The 23337-nt window shown below is 37.7% G+C and overlaps 1 non-coding gene across 1 annotated transcript; it reads right to left on the reverse strand.

Moving 5' to 3' along the window:
• Nucleotides 1-200: 200 nt before the first annotated feature.
• On the reverse strand, nucleotides 201-305 carry LOC126025255 (U6 spliceosomal RNA). Its single transcript, XR_007501293.1, has one exon. It is a non-coding gene; the product is annotated as a U6 spliceosomal RNA (small nuclear RNA).
• Between the last annotated feature and the right edge of the window lie 23032 nt (nucleotides 306-23337).

Here is a 23337-nt window from a genome sequence, read left to right on the forward strand (position 1 = left end):
CTAGGGGACACGAATGTGAATTTGAGCTACACTAAGTGTCTCCTGGGTTTATGTAGCATGCAGGAGTGGAGACACCCTGTATATTTTAAGACAAGAAAATTTCCTTTCTAATTTCCTGCGCCTATGCAAAAAAATAATATGTTGCCACAGCTGCCCCCTTTTATTATATCTTTTTCTAAATCTTTATTTCTGTACATTTTAAAAATATGGAATGCTTCACGAATTTGCATGTCATCCTTGCGCAGAGGCCATGCTAATCTTCTCTGTATCGTTCCAATTTTAGTATTTTGCTTCCAAAGTGAGCACTATTATATCTTTTATATTGGGACTTCCTTTTTTTTTTTCATAGCACCTTAGAATTTGAATCATTTTGTTTGGCCTCATATTTCTATATTCTTCAAATTGATAAAGAGTGGATGGGACCCAGGACCAAGTGGTTTTAGGAGCATTGATTAAAAAAAGGGGGAGTCAAATATAAATGCCAAAGCCAATATCAAAGGCAGTAGAGTCAAGAAACCTAAACTATAATAAGCATACACAAAATGGACCCCACAGTGGTAGGGGTTGAAGTATGGGATGCATGGTGGGAACTATGATGGAGGAAGGTCAATATTGGCGGTGGGTAGGCCCTCATTCACTGTCACTATATGCCTGAATTACAACTGTGAAAGACTTGTAATTTGTAATGGTCTCAATAAAATTTAAAATATAAATAATATTGGGGGCCATTTGCATGGAGGTAGGGCATTTGCCTTGTCTGCAGAAGGACGGTGGTTCTAATCCCAGCATCCCATATGGTCCCCTGAGCTGCCAGGAGCGATTTCTGAGCATAGAGTTAGAAGTAACCCGTGAGTGCTGTCGGGTGTGACCCCCCAAAAACAAACAAATATATATATATATATAAATATATATATAAATATATATATAAATATATATATAAATATAAAGAATATTAAGCAATTTGGTTCCTTTTGTTCAATTTGGTTCCACACCCAGCGACACTACGGGTTTATTTTTGACTCTGTGATCATAAATAACTTACAGGCAGGTTGGGGGAACCATCTGGGATGCCAGGAGTCAAACCCATGGATGTCCAGGTAGGCTGTGTGAAAGGCAAACACCCTACCACTATGCTATCTCTTGACAACAAACAATTTGGTTACAAGTTGGTAACGGGCAGTTTATTTTTCCCTGCAGAAGACATAGTGCTATGTTTTAACTTTTTAACTCAGGAAGTGAGTATGCCCTGAGTAGAAGCTGAACCATTAAGCCAAAAAAAAAAAAAGCCCTCTCCGTGTTCAGGCTGGGTGCATGTGGTTGCCTGTAGCAAGCAGGGCAGAAAGACTGACCATCAGAGAATAAAGAGAAAAGAGAATTTTATGGAAAAAATTTTAGATGTTCTAGATTCATGTTACAGTGCTCTTAGAAAATTGGAGCTTAGAAAATATAGAAAATCAAGATTTTCCAACTTGGATTTAAAATTAAATTATATGCATACTGGTTGTTCCATGTGTTTTGTAAATTAAAAAAAAACATAGCCTTTTCTGTTTTCTTGGCATCTTAAGTATTTTTGATGCTTCATGGCATGTTGGCTTGCATAAATATAGGAAGAAATTCTTTCCTATCTGTAGCATAGATCACACCTCATGCAGAAAGGAAATCTTAAAAATAAGCTAGGGGATCACACAGCCTTCTTTTAGGGAAACATACTTGAAAGGGGTTGAGTTTCAGTGACAAGCGGTTTTCACTCTGCTTACCTCAGAGAAACAATAGAAGCAGATTGGCCTAGGAAAATCATAGTTTCTTCTGAGGAAACTGAGGACCTGAAGGGAGCCCTGTCCTGTGCTTCTCTGTCTTTCCTGAATTCTTGAAGCTCTCCTCAGAGTCCTGGAAAGCAAACCCCAAAAATACTGCATTCTGAAGCTGCCCAGCTAGCGAGTGAAAACTACGCCTGCCCAGTGGGGCCCGACAGTGAAAAAATGTGAGTGCTGCCTGTGTGTGTCTGTCTACTATCCTGTTGCGTGAACCTCTTGGGAATGGGCCAAAAATAGGCTCCAGCAGAGCACTTTGGCTCCACTTCACTAGGTGGCTGTGTGCTCTTTCTAAGAAAAGAACACCATCAAAAAAAGAAGAAGAAACCACACTAAGAACTGTGCTGCATCACTGAAGCAAGCATTTCTCTCCGGACTGTCTTCTCTGCTGCATGATCGGGCCTAAGGTTTGATCCTGTGTGAGGCTTCATCCACAGAGGACTCCCCTCTCTTGGAGGCAAGTCGACCCATCCAGAAAGGGTGGAGCCAGAGGAGTGTGCTGCCTGCATCATTTAGCCAATAAATACCACCACAACATGAAGAAAAACCCACAACACAAGTGTGACAATGGGGAAACAACTCAGGCCAGCATCAGACATAGAGAATGAAGATGACAATTCTGATGACCAGATAATGACCAACCAACTAATCAACGTCTCAGATAAGGATTTTAGACAAGCAATAAGGAAGATACTCAACGAACTCAAAGAAACCATGAATTGAGTAGAACAGAACATTAATAAGAACCAAGAAAATATGAAGACAGAAATCACAAAATTCCAAACTGAAATAACATGTCAACAAACAGGCCTGAAAAAGTCAGTAAACGAAGTAAATGACAAAATGGATAAGATTTGGGGCAGGGTATCAGAGGCTGAGAATAGACTTGGTGCTGTGGAAGATGAGAAACATAACAAATCCATACAGCAGGAGATATTGGGGAAAAAAAAACAAAGCAAATGAACAGACAATGGAAAAAATTAGTCAAAGAATAGGAACAGATGAAAATAGAAGTCTATGATAAGATCAACAGAAACAACTTAAGAATCATTGGAGTCCCAGAGACTCAGGAAGAAAATTTTCAGGAAGAATCAACGGTAAAGAACATCATTAAAGAGAAACTTCCAGAGCTAAAGAATATATGTGATCAAATCCTGCATGCTCGAAGAGTACCAACCAAAAGAGACCCCAGAAAAACCACCCCAAGACACATCCTAGTCACAATGACGAATCGCACAGTTAGAGACAGAATTCTGAAAACAGCAAGATCAAAAGGGGAAATTACGTTCAAGCAAGCATCCTTGAGATTTACAGCAGACATGTCACCAGAAACACTCAATGCCAGAAAGCAGTGGTGGGATATTGTGACAAAACGGAATGAAATGAATGCTTCACCTAGAATTCTGTACCCAGAAAAACTCACTTTCTGGTTTGACGAAAGAAAACATGGTTTCACAGACAAAAAACAGCTCAGAAACTTTACAGACTCAAAACCAGTCTTAAGAGAAAAACTGAAAGACCTAATTTAAGACAAGACTAACCAAAAGACACACCAAATTTTGATATAAAGATGGCGTTAAATCCCAGGACAATTCTTTCTCTCAATGTCAATGGACTAAATGCACCAGTTAAGAGACACAGAGTGGCTAAATGGATCAAAAAACTCAATCCAATCTTCTGCTGCCTACAAGAAACTCACCTAAATAGCCAGAACAAACATAGACTCAAAATAAAAGGCTGGAGAAAAATTATCCAAGCAAACAACACCCATAAAAAAGCTGGAGTGGCCATACTAATATCAGATAATGCAAACTTTATACTCAGGAAGGTTGTAAGGGACAAAGATGGATATTTTATATTAATCAAGGGGTATGTAGAGCAGGAAGAAATAGCTCTCCTAAACATATATACACCGAATGAGGGGCCAGTAAAATATTTAATACAACTGTTGACAAATCTGAAAAATAATATCAATAACAACACAATAATTGTGGGGAACCTCAACACGGCTTTGACAACACTGGATAGGTCAATCAGACTGAAACTCAACAAGAATATACTAGACCTGAGGAGAGAAATGGAAGAAAGAGGCCTAGTGGATATATAGATACACTCCATCCCCAGAAACCTGGATACACATTCTTCTCCAATGTACATGGGACATTCTCCAGGATAGACTACATGCTGGCACATAAAACATACCTCCATAATACCAAGCAGATAGAAATTTTGCAGACTACCTTCGCTGATCACAAGGGTCTGAAATTATTTGTGAATTCCAAAGAACTCAGAAGAAACAGTTTAACACCTGGAAGTTAAACAGCCTCATACTCAATACCCATTGGGTCCGAGATGAAATCAAGGAGGAAATCAAAAGGTTCCTGGAAAAAAATGACAATCAAGACACAAACTATCAGAACTTATGGGACACAGCAAAAGCAGTACTGAGAGGAAAATTTATAGCTTTGCAAGCACACATCAGAAAGGAAGAAGGAGCTTACCTGAGTAGCTTAATGACACAGCTAATAGAACTAGAAAGTGCTCAACAAAAGGACCTAAAAATAGGGAGAGAGAGAAGGAAATAACAAAGATGAGAGCAGAAATCAACGAAGTGGCAACCCAAAAAAGCAATCCAAAAGATGAACGAAAGCAGAAGTTGGTTCTTTGAAAAAATAAACAAGATTGATAGACCACTGGCAAACCTAACAAAGAAAGGGAGAGAGAGAAACTTGATAACTCGTATTAGGAATGTAAAAGAAGAGATCACTACTGATAAGACAGAGATTCAAAGAGTAATCAGAAACTACTTTGAGAAACTCTACACCACTAAAAATGAGAACCTGGAAGAAATGGGTAAATTCTTGGACTCTTATAATCTTCCACGGTTGAAGGAAGAGGATGTAGCATATCTAAACACCCCATCACCATTGATGAAATTAAAATGGTAATCAAATGTCTGCCCAAAAACAAAAGCCCGGGCCCAGATGGATTCACTAATGAATTCTTTCAAACTTTCCAAGAGGAACTGCTACCAATTCTGGCAAGACTCTTGCATTAAATCGAAAAAACAGGAAAACTTCCAAATAGCTTTTATGAAGCCAACATCACCTTGATAATTAAACCAGACAGAGATGACACGAAAAAAGAAAATTACAGACCAATATCGCTGATGAATGCAGATGCAAAGATCCTCAACAAAATCCTGGCAAATAGGATTCAGTGCCTCATTAAGAAGATCATCAACAATGATCAAGTAGGTTTCATCCCAGGAATGCAAGGATGGTTTAACATTCATAAATCTATCAACATAAAACACAACATCAACAACAAGAAAAATAAAAACCACATGATCATATCAATAGATGCAGAGAAAGCATTTGACAAGGTCCAACACCCATTCTTTTTTTTTTTTTCCAACTCGTCACATGTTCTCCTAGAACTGATGTCCAACCCTGCCCTATATCAGCCACCATCTGCCCACCACCTTTTCTTTTTTTTTTTTTTAAATTTTTTTTTATTTAAACACCTTGATTACATACATGATTGTGTTTGGGTTTCAGTCATAAAAGGAACACCACCCATCACCAGTGCAACATTCCCATCACCCAAGTCCCAAATCTCCCTCCTCCCCACCCAACCCCCGCCTGTACCCTAAACAGGCTCTACATTTCCCTCATACATTCTCAATATTAGGACAGTTCAAAATGTAGTTATTTCTCTAACTAAACTCATCACTCTTTGTGGTGAGCTTCCTGAGGTGAGCTGGAACTTCCAGCTCTTTTCTCTTTTGTGTCTGAAAATTATTATTACAAGGGTGTCTTTCATTTTTCTTAAAACCCATAGATGAGTGAGACCATTCTGCGTTTTTCTCTCTCTCTCTGACTTATTTCACTCAGCATAATAGATTCCATGTACATCCATGTATAGGAAAATTTCATGACTTCATCTCTCCTGACAGCTGCATAATATTCCATTGTGTATATGTACCACAGTTTCTTTAGCCATTTGTCTGTTGAAGGGCATCTTGGTTGTTTCCAGAGTCTTGCTATGGTAAATAGAGCTGCAAGGAATATAGGTGTAAGGAAGGGGTTTTTGTATTGTATTTTTGTGTTCCTAGGGTATATTCCTAGGAGTGGTATAGCTGGATCGTATGGGAGCTCGATTTCCAGTTTTTGGAGGAATCTCCATATCGCTTTCCATAAAGGTTGAACTAGACAGCATTCCCACCAGCAGTGGATAAGAGTTCCTTTCTCTCCACATCCCCGCCAACACTGTTTATTCTCATTCTTTGTGATGTGTGCCATTCTCTGGGGTGTGAGGTGGTATCTCATCGTTGTTTTGATTTGCATCTCCCTGATGATTAGTGATGTGGAACATTTTTTCATGTGTCTTTTGGCCATGCGTATTTCTTCTTTGTCAAAGCAACACCCATTCTTGATCAAAACTCTCAGCAAGACGGGAATGGAAGGAACCTTTCTCAATGTAGTTAAGGCCATCTACCACAAGCCAGAGGCAAATATTGTCCTCAATGGAGAAAAACTGAAAGCCTTTCCTCTAAATTCTGGCACAAGACAAGGCTGTACTCTCGCACCACTCCTATTCAACATAGCACTGGAAGTACTCGCTATAGCGATTAAGCAAGAAAAAGATATCAAGGGAATCCAGATAGGAAAGGAAGAAGTCAAGCTCTCACTGTTTGCAGATGACATGATACTCTACTTAGAAAACCCTAAAGACTCTACCAAAGAGCTTCTAGAAACAATACACTCATATAGCAAGGTGTAGGCTACAAAATTAACACACAGAAATCAATGGTCTTTCTATACACCAATAGTAATAAGGAAGAAATGGACATTAAAAAAACAACCCCATTCACAATACTGCCACACAAACTCAATTATCTTGGAATCAACTTGACTAAAAATGTGAAGGACCTATACAAAGAAAACTATAAAACACTGCTCCAAGAAATAAGAGAGCACATGCAGAAATGGAAATGCATACCCTGCTCATGGATTGACATGATTAACATCATCAAAATGGCAATACTCCCCAAGGCATTGTACAGATTTAATGCTATCCCTCTAAAGATACCCATGACATTTTTCAAAGAAGTGGATCAGGCACCTTTGAAATTCGTTTGGAACAATAAACACCCTAGAATAGCTAAAGCAGTCATTGGGAAAGAGAATATAGGAGGAATTACTTTCCCCAACTTTAAACTCTACTACAAAGCAATAGTTATCAAAACAGCATGGTATTGGAATAAGGACAGGCCCTCAGGTCATTGGAAAAGGCTTGAATACTCAGAAAATGTTCCCAGACATACAATCACCTAATTTTCGATAAAGAAGCAGGAAATCCTAAATGGAGCAGGGAAAGCCTCTTCAACAAGTGGTGTTGGCACAACTGGCTCGCCACTTGCAAAAAATTTGACCTTATACCCCCAGCTAACATCATATATGAAGGTAAAATCCAAATGGATTAAAGACCTAGATACCAGACCCAAAACCATAAGATATATAGAACAACACATAGGCAAAACATTCCAGGACATTGAGACTACAAGCATCTTCAAGAGGAAACTGCACTCTCCAAGCAAGTGAAAGCAGAGATTAACAGATGGGAATATATAGGGCCCGGAGAGATAGCACAGCGGCGTTTGCCTTGCAAGCAGCTGATCCAGGACCAAAGGTGTTTGGTTCGAATCCCGGTGTCCCATATGGTGCCCCGTGCCTGCCAGGAGCTATTTCTGAGCAGACAGCCAGGAGTAAGCCCTGAGCACCGCTGGGTGTGGCCCAAAAACCAAAACCAAAAAAAAAAAAAAACAGATGGGAATATATTATGCTGAGAAGCTTCTGCTCCTCGAAGGAAATAGTGCCCACGACACAAGAGCCACCCACGGAGTGGGAGAAACATTCACCCAATACCCATCAGATAAGGGGCTAATCTCCAAAATATACAAGGCACTGACAGAACTTTACAAGAATAATCATCTAATCCCATCAAAAAATGGGGAGAAGAAATGAACAGACACTTTGACAAAGAAGAAATACAAATGGCCAAAAGACACATGAAAAAGTGCTCTACATCACTAATCATCAGGGAGATGCAAATCAAAACAATGATGAGATACCACCTCACACCACAGAGAATGGCACACATCACAAGAATGAGAATAAACAGTGTTGGCAGGGATGTGGAGAGAAAGGAACTCTTATCCACTGCTGGTGGGAATGCCGTCTAGTTCAACCTTTATGGAAAGCAATATGGAGATTCCTCCAAAAACTGGAAAGTGAGCTCCCATACGATCCAGCTATACCACTTCCAAGAATATACCCTAGGAACACAAAAATACAATAGAAATCCCCTTCCTTACACCTATATTCATTGCAGCACTATTTACCATAGCAAGACTCTGGAAACAACCCAGATGCCCTTCAACAGATGAATGGCTAAAGAAACTGTGGTACATATACACAATGGAATATTATGCAGCTCTCAGGAGAGATGAAATCATGAAATTTTCCTATACATGGATGTATACGGAATTTATTATGCTGAGTGAAATAAGTCAGAGAGAGAGAAAGATGCAGAATGGTCTCACTCATCTATGGTTTTAAGAAAAATGAAAGACATTCTTGCAATAATAATTTTCAGACACATAAGAGAAAAGAGCTGGAAGTTCCAGCTCACATCAGGAAGCTCACTGCAGAGAGTGATGAGTTTAGTTAGAGAAATAAGAACATTTTGAACTGTCCTAATAATGAGAATGTATGAGGGAAATAGAAAGCCTGTTTAGATTATAGGCGGGGGTTGGGTGGGGAGGAGTGAGATTTGGGACATTGGTGATGGGAATGTTGCACTGGTGATGGGTGTTGTTCTTTACATGACTGAAACCCAAACACAATCATGTATGTAATCAAGGTGTTTAAATAAAATATTTAAAAAAAAAGGAAAATCATAGTCTGTGAGTATCTAGATATGGGCCAGCTCCAAAGCCTGAATCCTGCTCTCAGCTTTGAGAAAAATTTTGGAGATCAGAGAGTTTGGACAGGCTCCCTCCATAACACTCCTAAGATAGAGAGAAGCCCAAGGCCATCGTCATGTTGATCTGACCTTCTCATCTTTACATTGACCAAGCCTGAGGAACCCTGACTTGACAGGTAGGTATTAATGCCTTTACTGAGAAATCACCTGCTCTGATCTTGATCAACCCCCAGAAAATCTATATTAATAATGAGGTGTCCCAGATGAATATTTCTCTGGTCTTACTTACTGGATTTATGCAAAGGAACAAGCCAAGTTTATTTAACCATCTGGCAATGTTCAATGTGAAGGCGGAGAAAAAAATTATTTTTCTGTAGTTGATTGAATTTAATTTATTTTAGTAGGCTTAATGTAAAGCCCACTCCTCTTGGTAACCAATATGGAAGTGTATTTTCTAGTTATAATAGACTAGTCATAACACTAGTCATCCCCACTAAAAGAGAACCATTCCCCCTTTTTATTCCAAGTTTTGCAGCATCTTCAGTGTTGTGAGAGTGGCCTCCTTGATATCCACCCTAGCTCATCCACTGTTGATTTTTTTTATGATTTTTAGTATGTTCTTGCATAAATAATTTTTCACCTGCTTTATTCAGGCACACTTAGATGCAGTTAAGATCCTTGTGCTAAGGTCCCAGTATGTGCCCATAAATTGGGATGAGGTTGAGGAACCTCAAAGAGATTCAAATATTTGACTCAGTTCCATAAGAAGAGGAGGGTATGTTTGTTCCTGCATTCTGAACAAGGCATGACACCAATAGGCTTTGTCAATCCTATTTTTATTAACTTCACCCCAAGCTACCTGGCCATACCTAGTAGCCTATTTGGGAAGGACATAAGGGATCAGTAGAAAGGTACCACTAGACAACAGCCAATCATTTTAAAGATTATTAAAAAGCTAGAAATTCCCTATATCCACCACCTTTATAATCTGATTCATGACCTGGGTAGGGTTTGTCTTCTTCTAGAGATGACCCAGACTGGTCAGTTCGAGCTATTGGTAGGTGGATTAAAGTTTTCTTCAGTTTTACTTCAATTGTGTAGTCTCATCCTTTGACTTCTGACCCTAATAGTGGGTCCAACAGAGTTAAATACACTCTTTTTTTCAAATCTTCTATCTTCTTCATTTTACTGAGCCACAGACAATATTGCTAAACATAGTTTTTATAATTTTAAGACAGTTTTCTGTTCCCTTTAGTATATATTCTATTACATAGCATATATTAAATAGGCATTAATAATCAAAGGCATTAATACAGTCCATCAATCATAGAATTTTATTTTATTTATATTTAGTGAAGCAAATAGTTTTTATTGAAAGAAATTTAGAGCAATGAAGGGAGAAAAAGATATATATTTTACATGGGCTTTTCTAGAAGGGTAAAATCAATTGAAATGGCTTTTGTGTGAATATTATATACAATATCTCCAGGAGTTCTCAGCATACAGAAAAAAACTAATCTGGGTTTAGAAACAAGGAAAGCCTAGCACTTTTGATGATCCTTTCATATTCTTATCATGACTTTTAGAGTTTCCAAATTTTGGAGGGAATACACACTTTTCAGGGTGATGCCTCAGCTTTTGTCTCCAAAAAGGTCAGGATTTGCATCTCAAAGGGATGTGTTCTACATACCTTTAGGCTACTTCAAGGCTGTGAATTTCGTTTTAAATTTTACTTTCCCCAAAAGTTCATTGTGGAACTTTTCTGCTATAAAGCACCACTACCTCACCACCATAGAAATTTCAACCCCTTAATACTTTAGGGTTACACAGGTAAAGGGCCCAACTTTTATAATATCTTCTTGCTGAAAAAAGAACTCACTTGGTCTATATAAGGGAGTGAAATCTCTTGTTAACTCAATATTAATGGTGCACAGGCAACAGTTTATTGGATTTTAGAGTTGTTTGTGTGGAAGAGAAATCAGATAGACTAGACAACAATATTTAAAACTATTAGATCATGAAGAAGACAACTTTTTCTTGGTTCAGGGAAGAAAGAACATTTAAGTAAATAATGGCTAGAGCAAAAGCTTTTGTTTCTCTCTTTGACATTCTGAGTTGGCTGTCAATGAAATTGTTATGTTTCTGCTTTTACTGACCACCTGTAAAGAGCTGTATTTGTTTGTTTATTTGTTTGGTTGGTTTTGGGGTGCACACCAAATTTATTTAAAAGCGTAGCTAAAACTCTGGGAATAATACAAATGCAGAGTCAAGTTATAGTATGTAAAGACAACCTTGCAAATTGAAACTTAATTTGTAGTCATTGACAAGACAAAAATGAATATCTAGTTTACCATTCAGACTGAATGTTGTTAAAAGGCAGAGATTGCTCAACATGGGATTGAATAACCATAATTACTTCCATACTGAAAAACTGCCATGCACTTAGTGTAGTGAATTATTTTCAATCTTCCAAGTATACATATAAATAATGTACAAAATAAATTTTGATCATTTTAAAATTAGATTTTGTCTATTCAGACACATAAGCATAGTATAACTGGAAGATAAGAGTACAATGAAAGGTGTTTGGAATTAATATAACGTGGGCAATTATAAACAGATATGAAGGTTGTTCAAATTTCAGCTACAATGATAATCAACAAAGAAGTTAAACTAACATATGCTTAATTTTTAATGCGATAAAAGTAAATGCAAACTATAAAATATAACTTCTTTCATAATCATTTACCAATAGCATTGAAAGTTGATTAATAATGAGTTTAATGGACCTATAAGCATGTTATTTTCAGTGATGGCAGCACAAAACAAAATAAATCTTAAAATGATTTTTGAGGTTTTCATGTGCCTACTCAGAGACTGTGAAATTGAATGCTCTCAGGAGATCTGTGGGTATTATAGAAAAAAGTAGCCAGTGATTAGAAACAATGTCAAAGGGATTATGGTTGTGTTTGCCACCTAAACTCCAAGAACATTTTGACAATCAAGAAGTAGACACCGAGTTGTCAGGTGTTTTAACTGCATAAGAGAACTAATTTATCTGAAGATTTTTGCATGATCTTCAGGTCTAGTTTAGCAGGAAGCAATTTTAAAAAATGCTTTGAGGAGCTTGAGCAATAATACAGTGTGGGAGGTCGGTGTTTGCATTGCTTGTGTCCAATTCTGGTTCAATCTGAGCATCTCATATGGTCCCCGAGCCTGCCAGGAGTGATTCCTGAATACAGAACGAATAAATAACCCCTCAGCACTGTTGGTTGTGTTCCCCCCAAAAAAATAATGCTTTGATAGTAAACTGTTACTGTATAAATGTTAATGTACCTTTAAGGGGTGACAATGCCTATAATTGTAAATTGACTGGATATAAAAGGAGAAGCCTGGTGGTTAGAGGGGGCCCAGGAAAAAATTAGGGGATATTAAAAGGGCCAAGAAAGCCTAGGGACCAAATGAAGGCCCGAGGTCTGAGACAGCCCATTGGCCCAAGGTTAAAAGCCTAGGTCCTGGGGATACTCAAGGTTCGAGACAGCCCCAGGGTCAAAGGGAGAAGCTCAGGATCTGGGGAAAGCCCATTACCTCAATAAAGACCACAAAACATACCTCAGAGAATGCAAAAGCAAAGCGGGTTTATTCCAAAACTTTGGGGCTTGGGGGGCGGGGTCAACCATGTGGACTGACACCGGAAGCCCCCGGTAGTCTAGGGAGGTATCTTTTATAGGTTCAAGGAACCTTAGGCCTATCCCTATTCCAGGTTTAAACACAATATTCAATCAGATGGCAAGCTTGTCCTTTCCCAAATATATCAGGCTCCTCGTAGGAGGGGCTTTGGCTGATGGCATCAGGCCTTTGATCCTCAAGGTGAAATACCAGATCAAGGGGAATCCAGAAGACCAGGTGAAGAAAGACTTAACAGGCCTATCTGGTCAAGGTGGGGGCGGAGAAAGGCTTAACAGGCATCTTTCACATATTTGAGTTATTATAATATCTATTTTATAAATTTATCCTTAACAGGGCGAGCCTACAGGACCAGTCTTCACAGTAATAAGCATGGGCCAGATGCACCTTGCTCCATTTCCCCTTGCTTTCTCCACAGGAATTGTAGCAGTTCAGCGCCAGACCTCTAGGCCCCCTCCCCCTTGCAGGCTAGTCTCTCTCTCTCTCTCTCTCTCTCTCTCTCTCTCTCTCTCTCTCTCTCTCTCTCTCTCTCTCTCTCTCTCTCTCTCTCTCTCTCTCTTTCTTCTCTCTCTCTTTTCTCTCTTCTCTCTCTTCTCCCTCTTCTCCTTCTTCTCTCTCTTCTCTCTCTTCTCTCTCTTCTCTCTCTCTCCCCCTCTCTATTTACCCCCCTCCCCCCCACCCCCTCTTTCCTCCCGGCAATGTTCTTCTTCTCTCTCTTGGATTGCTGTGTTTTGTTTCACTAAAGTTGATGTCTCTTGGTGGACCTTGGCAGCTGGCATCCAGTACAGGTGAGCACAATAGAACCAAGAACTTTACAAGAACCTGAAAGCAGAGATATCACAGTAAAAAGACATGAGTTATAGCTTAAATGTTGAGGGAGAAAAAGAGAAGTGAAAGAGAGAGAATAAAAAAGAGAGAAATGAGAAGAAAGGAATGAAAGAAATAAAATGAGAAAAATATTTAAATGGAAAATGAGACAGAAAAGAAGAAAAGAGAAAAATTGAGCAAAAGAGATTTTTTAATATGGAAAAAAGAAAAAATAGAAAAAATGGAGCAAGGCATTTTTAAATGGCATAACAGAAAAAAGGAAAATAAAAGAGATTTATATTTGCTTACAAGCTATACTAGGAATAATATTTCAAAATAAGAATATGATGCAAAGGGGCTGGAGAGATAGCACAGCTGTAGGGTGTTTGACTTGCATGTACCTACCCAGGATGAACCCGGGTTCAATTCCTATATTGTCCTGAGCCTGCCAGGGGTGCTTTCTTTTTTTTTTTTTTTTTTTTTTGGTTTTTGGGCCACACCCATTTGATGCTCAGGGGTTACTCCTGGCTATGCACTCAGAAATCGCCCCTGGCTTGGGGGGACCATATGGGACACCAGGGGATCGAACCGCGGTCCGTCCTACGCTAGCGCTTGCAAGGCAGACACCTTACCTCTAGCGCCACCTTCCCGGCCCCCTTGGGGTGCTTTCTAAGCACAGAGCCAGGAATAACCCTGAGCACCACCAGGTGTGGCACAAAAACAAACAAACAAACAAACAACAACAACAAAAAGAATATGATGAAAAGAAAAACAAGTTGAGTATATGGCAGGTGCAAGACGTGTTTTTAGAGTTTACATATTAATGGACTAGAATATATCTCTCTCCTTATGATATTTTCCCTGTAGATAGAAAATAGGAGGTGAAAAACTCTGATAACTCCACTACAAGTTTCCTCTGTTAGTAAGAAGCAACTAGAAGACTGTTGCCCTGGTACCTAAAAGATCAGAATTTTTCACTTTCTTAGAATAGTGATAACTTTTGTAGATTAAGATGTTATCATTTATGTTATTTCTACCTAACTTTGTTTTATTTTTCCTTCTACACTTAGCCTCTCTACTCCAGAGCTTTCAAATTTGCACTGCAAGAGGTGAAATGCAGTTTGGAAACACCCTGGATAGAATACATGCAGAAGATCATCATCTGACTCCTTTCCACTATATGCTTGCCCAACACTTTTGATTATAACTCTGAAAAAAAAAAAACAAGGAAGGAAGGAAGGAAGGGAGGAAGGAAGGAAGGAAGGAAGGAAGGAAGGAAGGAAGGAAGGAAGGAAGGAAGGAAGGAAGGAAGGAAGGGAGGGAGAGAGATAGGGAGGAAGGGAGGGAGGAAGGAAGGGAGGGAGATAGGGAGGAAGGGAGGGAGGAAGAAGGGAGGGAAGGAAGGAAGAAAAGAAGGAACAAAGGAGCAGGAAGGAATAAAAAAGGAAGGAAAGAGGGAGGGAGGGAGAGGAATGGAGGGAAGAGGGAGAGGAAGGGAGGGAGGGAGAGAGGGAGAAAAAGGAAGGAAGGAAAGAAGGAAGGAAGGGAGAAGGGAGGGAGGAAGGAAGAATAGAAAAGACTTGGAAAGAAAGAGAAAGAAACAAAAAGGAAGACGATAAAAATTCCTGGGAGATTGTGAAATGTGAGTTTGTATTGACTTCCCAGGTTTAAGTTATGCTCAGAAAATAGCAACCCCAACTGTGTTTATAAGGCTATTTCTACAAGATACTACCATTTAAATTAGCAGACTAGTTAAAAAGGATACCTTTACTAATGTGAGTAATTATAATCTGATTATATGAGGGCAGAACATGAAAAGAGGAAAGTGTATTTAACCTCTACTTGAGTTGTGGCATCTACTTTCTTCTACATTTAGAAACTAAAACTTTGAAACTCAAAATAGGATTTATACCACAGACTCCCTTGGCTCTTAGAGTTTCAAATCTGGATTGAATCTATAGTGTCACCTTATCTGACCTCTAGTTTGCTGGTGGAAGACCATTATACTTCTCTCAGCCTTCACAACTACTGAATGAGTTAGTTGATTACAATAAACTTCTTTACTTATACCTGCTTACTATTAGATGTTTACCTTCTATTTTTGTTCTTTATATTTATTATCTTTCTATATATTACATCCACTGGTTCTGTTGTTCCTTTGAATAGCAGGTTAAAAAACAGAAACTATCTTTCAAAATACTTCAAAAATAGATTAATAAATACATGATGGTTTTCTGCTTTCACTGCAAAATGTGCTTTAATACTTCATTATCTTTAAAACGAGTACACACTGCTTAGCTTTTTCTATCTTATGTATAAAAACAGAACTTTTGCACCAATTATAACCTACTAGTGAGAAAGCAATAAACTTTCATATTGGTGTTTTCTTAGGTGGAACACACACAGGTTAAAAAAATCAGTGAAAACACATCATATTATGTACTTCTGAAGGAGACACTGTAAAAGGGAATCCACTATCTGTGGTTTCTGAAAAGCACTCATGAGTAATGAAAAAAGCCCTAAATATGATTTTAGATAACAATCCTTTCTGTCTTCAGTTATGTGACTTTGGTCAGAACACACCCTACTCTGATATTGATTTCTTGATCTCTAAGTTATGCTAAATAACTTCTATGTTTATAATAACCCTTTAATGTTTTTGTTCTCAGTGACCCTTGGAGATATAATATTACTGAATTTTAAGTGTACCATACATTTCAAATACATATAAAATTGAAGCAAGTTGAACTGAAAAAATATGAATCATGAATTTAAACAAAGGCAAAAAGAATTTTTATTGCATTCTCAAATGTAGGAGGTGTAAGCCAGGAAGTTAGTAAATAAAAATAAAATCAGTTTTCACCTTTCATATTGCTCCACATTAAAAGATAGCTATGAGCTGTATTACATGTTTATATATGGAGATGTAATCTTATTACCTAAATATTTTTATATTGGGGAAAAGCAATTTTCTCCTCAAAGAAAGTCAAAATTTAAAAATCACATTGAACTAATTTTAAAACTATTTGCCAAGGTTAAAGCTTAAAAAGAATGGGGCAATAAAAATATTAGTACAAGCTGATATGGCTCTTGGTGGGCACATTGTCCCTATACCCTAACACCCAAACAGACAAAACAGAAGAGGTATGCATTCTTAGGAATGTTAAAACAAATGGACCAGATTTTACTATCAGTAATATTTGTGTAAATTGATAGCCCTTGATTCTTCAGGTACATGATATACTCAAGAACCCAATTATTGTTGTTGTTTTTAGTTTGGGGCCACACTCAGAGTTGCTCAGGGGTTATTCCTGGCTCTGTGCACCAAAATTACCCCTCTCAGGCTCAGGGGACCATATGGGATGCTGGGGATAAAACCAGGGTCAGCTGTGTGCAAGGCAAATAAACTACCTGCTTTGCTATTCCAAGAATACAAGTATTAAAAAAAGTAAGACTTAAAGCATTTATTAAGTTCTATAATCTTACCATCAATGCCAAAAATGTTCACATTAGAGGTCACTCTGATTTATGGCAATGCCCTTACTTATCTAATAAAATAAAACTGCATTTTAACTTCTTAATTTTTATTTCAGTAAGTGTAACATATTGCATGAGAATGTTCAGAATATACTCCTACCTCTACCCCTCTAAAAACCAGTTGCAACTGGGTCAAAGTTATTTTTTCACAACTAAAGTATTGAATTCCACATAGCAATTCCTATTTTAGATAATGTGTGTATAGTATGCATGGCTTAAAACTTAAAACTTAAAAATTATCTCTAAATGATGAATTAAAGAAATGAAATAGGGGCTGGAGTGATAACACAGTAGTAGGGTGTTTGCCTTGCATGCTGCCAACCCAGGACGAACTGGGTTCTATCCCCAGCATTCCGTATGGTCCCCTGAGCCTGCCAGGTGTGAATTCTGAGTGCAGAGTCAGGAGAAACCCCTGAACACCACCAAGTGTAGCCAAAAAACAAAAACAACAGCAACAACAAAACAAAACAAAGAGAAATGATATCAGAAGGTACACGTGATTATAGTCACTGCAAATACAGGAAGGATGACTTGTGAAGGAAAGCATGGGAAAGAGATAGAGTGGACTTTAAGAGCTGCTCTGCAGAACCATCTTTAACCAAGAACTAAATTTCCAAAATCACTTTTCCTTCAGTCTATACTGGAATTGATCACTTGCTCAGCAATATGTGGAGAGAGACTATCTCAGTTTTGAACAACTGTAAGTGTCTATAAAAGGAAAATAATATTAACTATGACTTCTTGTTAAGCTGCCAAGAGCACACCAGGGCTTTAAAAAATGTCATTGCCTGGCTTTCTACTTACCCCCTGAGACTCTTTAGTGAAGTAAGGGAGGAATATGCTGCATCACATTCATCACAACTGACTCTATTCAAGCACAGTCAAGTCAAAAAGACCTAAGGAGAAATGGTGAGTCCCAATTGAGCACTATAGCAATTTAGGTATTATGAGAAGGCAAAACAAAACAAAACAAAACCCAGAAGTTGAAAGGAAAACATTATTTTTGTGCTTCTCATAACTAACTTCAATGTTTTTTTTATAAACCACAGCTTTAAAATGTTAAGCTCTATGTCACTTTTATATGAACTTGGGATCATAAAATAAAATTTAAAACATATTCATTTTGCAATCAATATATTTTAAATCAAACAACATATAAATCAATGTCAATAATTGCAAGCAAGCCTCTAGGTAGATATAATTGCATGAGTGTGGATATAAGGTATTAGTTACAGGAAGATCAAGATAATAAATTTATTAACAAAAGCATGATAAATGTGTTCAAATTATAAATGGAAAGAGTTAGTAAATATTTTACAATACACTGAGCACATTGGGCCTATTATTAAGCTGTATTTAACCACATCCTCTTATGTTGTTATTTTTCAGGCACTGCAATTCTTTGGAATCCTATTTGATGTGCTGGCCTATAACATTTGACCACACTTACAGCACAAGTGTAAAATCAATTTTCTGTTCTCCCATTTATCTCTGTACTGATGTAGTTGGCTCTCTAATGGAATGACTCTTCTGGAGAGGTAGTTATTTTACTTCAGAGTGGCATTTCAGAAGCCTTAAATGGACTGAAGAGATGGCATGTGACCTTTAGGAATAGTTTAGTTTTACATTTCTTTGAAAAAGAACTGTTTAACCCTGTGTATGTTATTACATCGCTGACGCCTCTTTTGTTCCTCTTTGTATTCATTGTACTGCAAGAAAGTTTAATTTTCTTCCTATATCAGAGCAATGTTGGTGATTTTATTTCCTGTAAAATTTAAATCTTGTGCCTTTGTTGGAAAAAAGGATTTTACAATTAATTTCACAATGAAAATTATGCTCCAAGTTTCTGATTATAGTACCTTCATGCATAATAGTAGCTCCCGAGTCTTGCTTAAGGTAAGCATTTAAATTGTTATACAAAAATATAAAATAGGGGCCGGAGAGATAGCATGGAGGTAAGGCGTTTGCCTTTCATGCAGGATGTCATCGGTTCAAATCCCGGCGTCCCATATGGTCCCCCGTGCCTGCCAGGAGCAATTTCTGAGCCTGGAGCCAGGAATAACCCCTGAACACTGCCGGGTGTGACCCAAAAAAAACACAAAAAAAAAAAAAAGAATGCAAAAAAATATATATATAAAATAATATATATGAAAATTAAATAATGTAGGGATCAGATAGATAGTCCAGTGGTAAGGAACTTGACTTGCACATGGCTGAGATACACCCTGGAACCTCACATTGTCCCTTTAGCCCAACAGGAGTAATCCCTAAGTGCAGAGCCAGAAGAAAGCCTGGAGCACTTTCCAAACCCAAAAATATTAAAATTAAAAAATTAAAAATATTAAAAAATAAAATAATAAAATGCTAAATACCCAATTATAAATAATTCATTTATTTTTGGATATGTTTATTATTCATTCATGTTGCTTTACATAGGAGTATTATTTTTTACTATATTGTAAAATTTATATGTACTTATCTCTGGATTCTAATTTTTAGCATATTTTGGTTGATTTTCTCTCATTCTTTTTTTATCTATTAAAAACAATTTATAAATAGATTAATAAATCACTTCCGGGCCCAGAGAGATAGCACAGCGGCGTTTGCCTTGCAAGCAGCCAATCCAGGACCAAAGGTGGTTGGTTCGAATCCCAGTGTCCCATATGGTCCCCCGTGCCTGCCAGGAGCTATTTCTGAGCAGACAGCAAGGAGTAACCCCTGAGCACCACCAGGTGTGGCCCAAAAACCAACCCCCCCCCCAAATAAATAAATCATTTCCAGTAAATGCGACTTCTGAAAAAATACTTTTAGTGAAGATTGTTTTATTTAGAGAATTATTTTAGATAGTAACAGAGAGGAATGTTGAGAGAGAATGCAGTCTATACAGACAGGAAAGCCAAGAGTACACATTTCAAGTTGTGATGTGGTTGAACCTACAGGATGGAAAATGCATCAATCTCTAAAAAATGTTTTTCTTTAGTATGAGAAACTACACTTTCTACAATCCACTATTTCATTCCCAATAATCACTTTGAAGGAGAGAGAAACTACATGGGAGGAGGAGTCAGGCATTGTCTTAGCATTGCATTTTAGAGTTAGCATGAATGAAAATGTAAATAATTCATAATGACAAAGATCAAGGAGAAAATATTTCCACAATAGAAAGATAAAGATGATTTTTAATTATTACATTGTGCTCCATTGGTGGTGGGAATCCCCCAGATTCAATATCACTATGTACCTAAAATATTACTGTGAAAGATTTATAATTCACTTTGGTCACAATAAAAATTATTAAAATATAAAAATAAGGGGCTGGAGCAGTAGCACAAGGGGTAAGCCATCTGCCTTGCCTGCACTAGCCTAGGACAAACCACAGTTTGATCCCCCGGTGTTCCATAAGGCCCCCTAGCCAGGAGCAATTTCTGAGCGCATAGCCAGGAGTAACCCCTGAGCATCACTGGGTGTGGCCCAAAACCCCCAAAAATATTAAAATATAAAAATTAAATAAAATGATTTAATATATACTTTTTAAATAAGGCTACATTAAGTGGCTATATTGGTATCTACAAAACATACACCAAATGATTTAATAGCCTTGGTATATTTTATAAATGTTTGCCAACCACAAAGAAATATTTTTTTTGTTTTTGCTTTTGTTTTGCATTTGGGTTGTTTTTTTGTTATTGAATTTTATATTTTTAAGAAAATATTTTTATTATTAATATATAACCACCATGATTACAAGCATGTTTGTAGTTGGGTTTCAGTCATAAAAAAGTACACCCCCTTCACCGTTGCAACCTTTCCACCAACAATGTCCCCCACCATCCCCCTTGCTTCCCTTGCCTGTCTTTGAGACAGGCATTCTAGTTTTCTCACTCACTACCATTATCGTGATAGTTTTTGGTATAGTTATTTCTCTACTGCACTCACTTTTCTTTGTGGTAAGCTTAGTATCACGAGCTGGTCTTCCTGCACTCATCTCTATTATCTCTGGGTATTATTACCTTATTGTCTTTTATTTTTTTTTAAATTCCACAGGTGAGTGAGACTATTCTGTGTCTATCTCTCTTCCTCTGACCTATTTAACTTACTGTAATATTTTCCATGTCCATCCATGTATGGGAAAATTTAATGATTTAAGGTTTTCCTGATAGCTGCATAATATTCCACTGTGTATATCTACCAGTTTCTTTAGCCACTCATCTGTTCTGGATTGTGTCCATATTCAGACTATTGTAAATAGAGCTGCAATGAACATAAGCATACCTCTCCTAGGGATATACCCTAGGAACACAAAAACACAATACAAAATTATCCTTTGAACAAACCAACTTTCTTAATCAAGAAAATAAATTCTTTCCTTGAGGCAATATAAAGCTTGAATTCATCACCATTTCAATATATATCACTCTTTACTTGCCCAATATACTTCATTTCTATTTAATACATTTCATTAAATAAAAATTTACATAATACAATAAGAGAAAAAGACAAGTATGGATACCTATGTAAATGATTAGATAGAGAAAAATTGTTTGAATGATGAAAAACAGTTAAACTTTTAGTAATGTGTCCTGAGTTTCTTATTTTCCCTGGATAACTTCTGATAGCCTCTATTTAAAAATCTGGATAATTCTGCTTTGTTTCTAATAAGGAAGGCAATACAATCTATACATGGTGACAAAAATGAACTCACGAGTCCTAGTCACTGGAAGAGATCATTCCAATGGTGACAGTCATAGTCATCAATAGATGCTCAAGAATGGCAATTATTAGGGAGAGAAAATATTAGGGATTGTTAGGTTAGAAATTGGAGTTGATATTAAGACACATTTTTTATTATAATATAATTTTATTTTGATCATAATGGCTTACATATTGTTGACAATAATATTTTAGGTACATATTTACATAAAATCAGGAGGGATTCCCATCCATCACCAAATTGTTCTCCCTACCCGTCCGTTTTTGTCTTCCCTCCCATTTCTTCTTCCCTCACCCCCAGGGCAGCTAGAATATGTGGTCCCCTCTGAATCTAACCTATTACTTAGTAGTCTTGCACCTGTTTGGTCTTGAGGCCTCCCTTATTTCCCCCTCTAACTGGAGGCAAGACCAGCTATTTAAAGTTACGTGGTTTTGCCTGAAAAAGAAAAAAGTAATAAATTGGGGTAAGAGTCTAATACCCCGAAAATGGGCGGAATCCTTCTAGTGGCTCTCATCATCCATTTGGGAGGTGAAAAGAAAGAGAAGGTGAAACACTTCACCAGTACCAAAGGAAGTGTTAAATATCCATTGAGGACTCCAGCTATATCGATAAGCACCACAAAAAACAAACAAAAAAACAAAACAACACTAACAAAAAACCAACAAAAACAAGCACACAAACAAAAAAACACACCATGGTCTTGAAATAAGAAACATGGCATAGCACATAACGAAAGAAAAGAGAGGAAGAGAAAAAATAAGTATAACTGGGGACAACAATTTCAATAATCACACCCAAAGAGAGAAATCGACCAAAATAGATAGGTAAATAAAAATAATAATAATAATAATAAATGAAGGTAAAAAAAATATATATATATAAATAACCAAGGTTTTGTGCTTTTTGTATTTTTGTTTTTTCCCTCCTGCCCTGGCACAGTAAATATTGGGGTCATTTGAAAAGAAATTCACTTGGCCTAAAAAATATGGGGTTTCTCCGTCCTTGGAGTATAATGTCATGGGGATCAACTCTAGACTTCGCTCAGGATCATTTACTCTCCTGGTGGCGTTTTTGTGGTTGGTAGACTTCTGCTCTGTCCAGGGTGATACAATCAGAGCTCTGTGTTTAGAGATCTCAGTATCTGCACAGATCCTAAGATGGGATTTATGATGAAGTCAGTCTTTGTGATTCTAGAGGTTCTGTTACCTCAGTGTCATTTTAATCCATCTTCTGTGGTTGGTGATCTTGGGCTTTGCACTGAGCCTAGGATGGCACCTAGGTTAGCATCTTTCTTTGTGCTTTCAGAAGCTCCATTCCGTTACAATTGTCTCTGCAGGACCTTTGGGACTGGGGATCATGCTTATTGTGCAGGTCATAGTTCAAACCCTAAACTAGGGCTTTTTTATTGGTCCCAAGATGTGTACAGTCTGGTCGTGGTTCTATGAGCCAGTCATCTGTAAATCGCTATCTTGGCTTTTGGACCTACCAAAGGGTGCCAAGTCTTCTGGTTTTGTCTTGTCGTTAGCTGGTAAGGTAGGCTAATCTGCTCTAAGGTCAAGTTGTTCACATTTTCCTCGTTGTCAGGATATCATGTTAGAGCTGGCCCTTGTTGTTGACCCCGTAGTATTAAGGCTGTCCTGGATGGGATTTGTTTCCTGCAGCTGTTGTGAAGAGCTGTGCCATTTCTATGTCTGGGATCCAGGGTTCAAGGCTGGATGAATGGTATCTAATCACCTGAGGTCTAGGTTGATTCCCCATGACATATTTTCCAGGTAGGAAATATCCCTGTATTAT

The sequence above is a fragment of the Suncus etruscus genome, chromosome 1 (assembly GCF_024139225.1).
Source record: "Suncus etruscus isolate mSunEtr1 chromosome 1, mSunEtr1.pri.cur, whole genome shotgun sequence".
NCBI classification, from domain to species: domain Eukaryota; kingdom Metazoa; phylum Chordata; class Mammalia; order Eulipotyphla; family Soricidae; genus Suncus; species Suncus etruscus.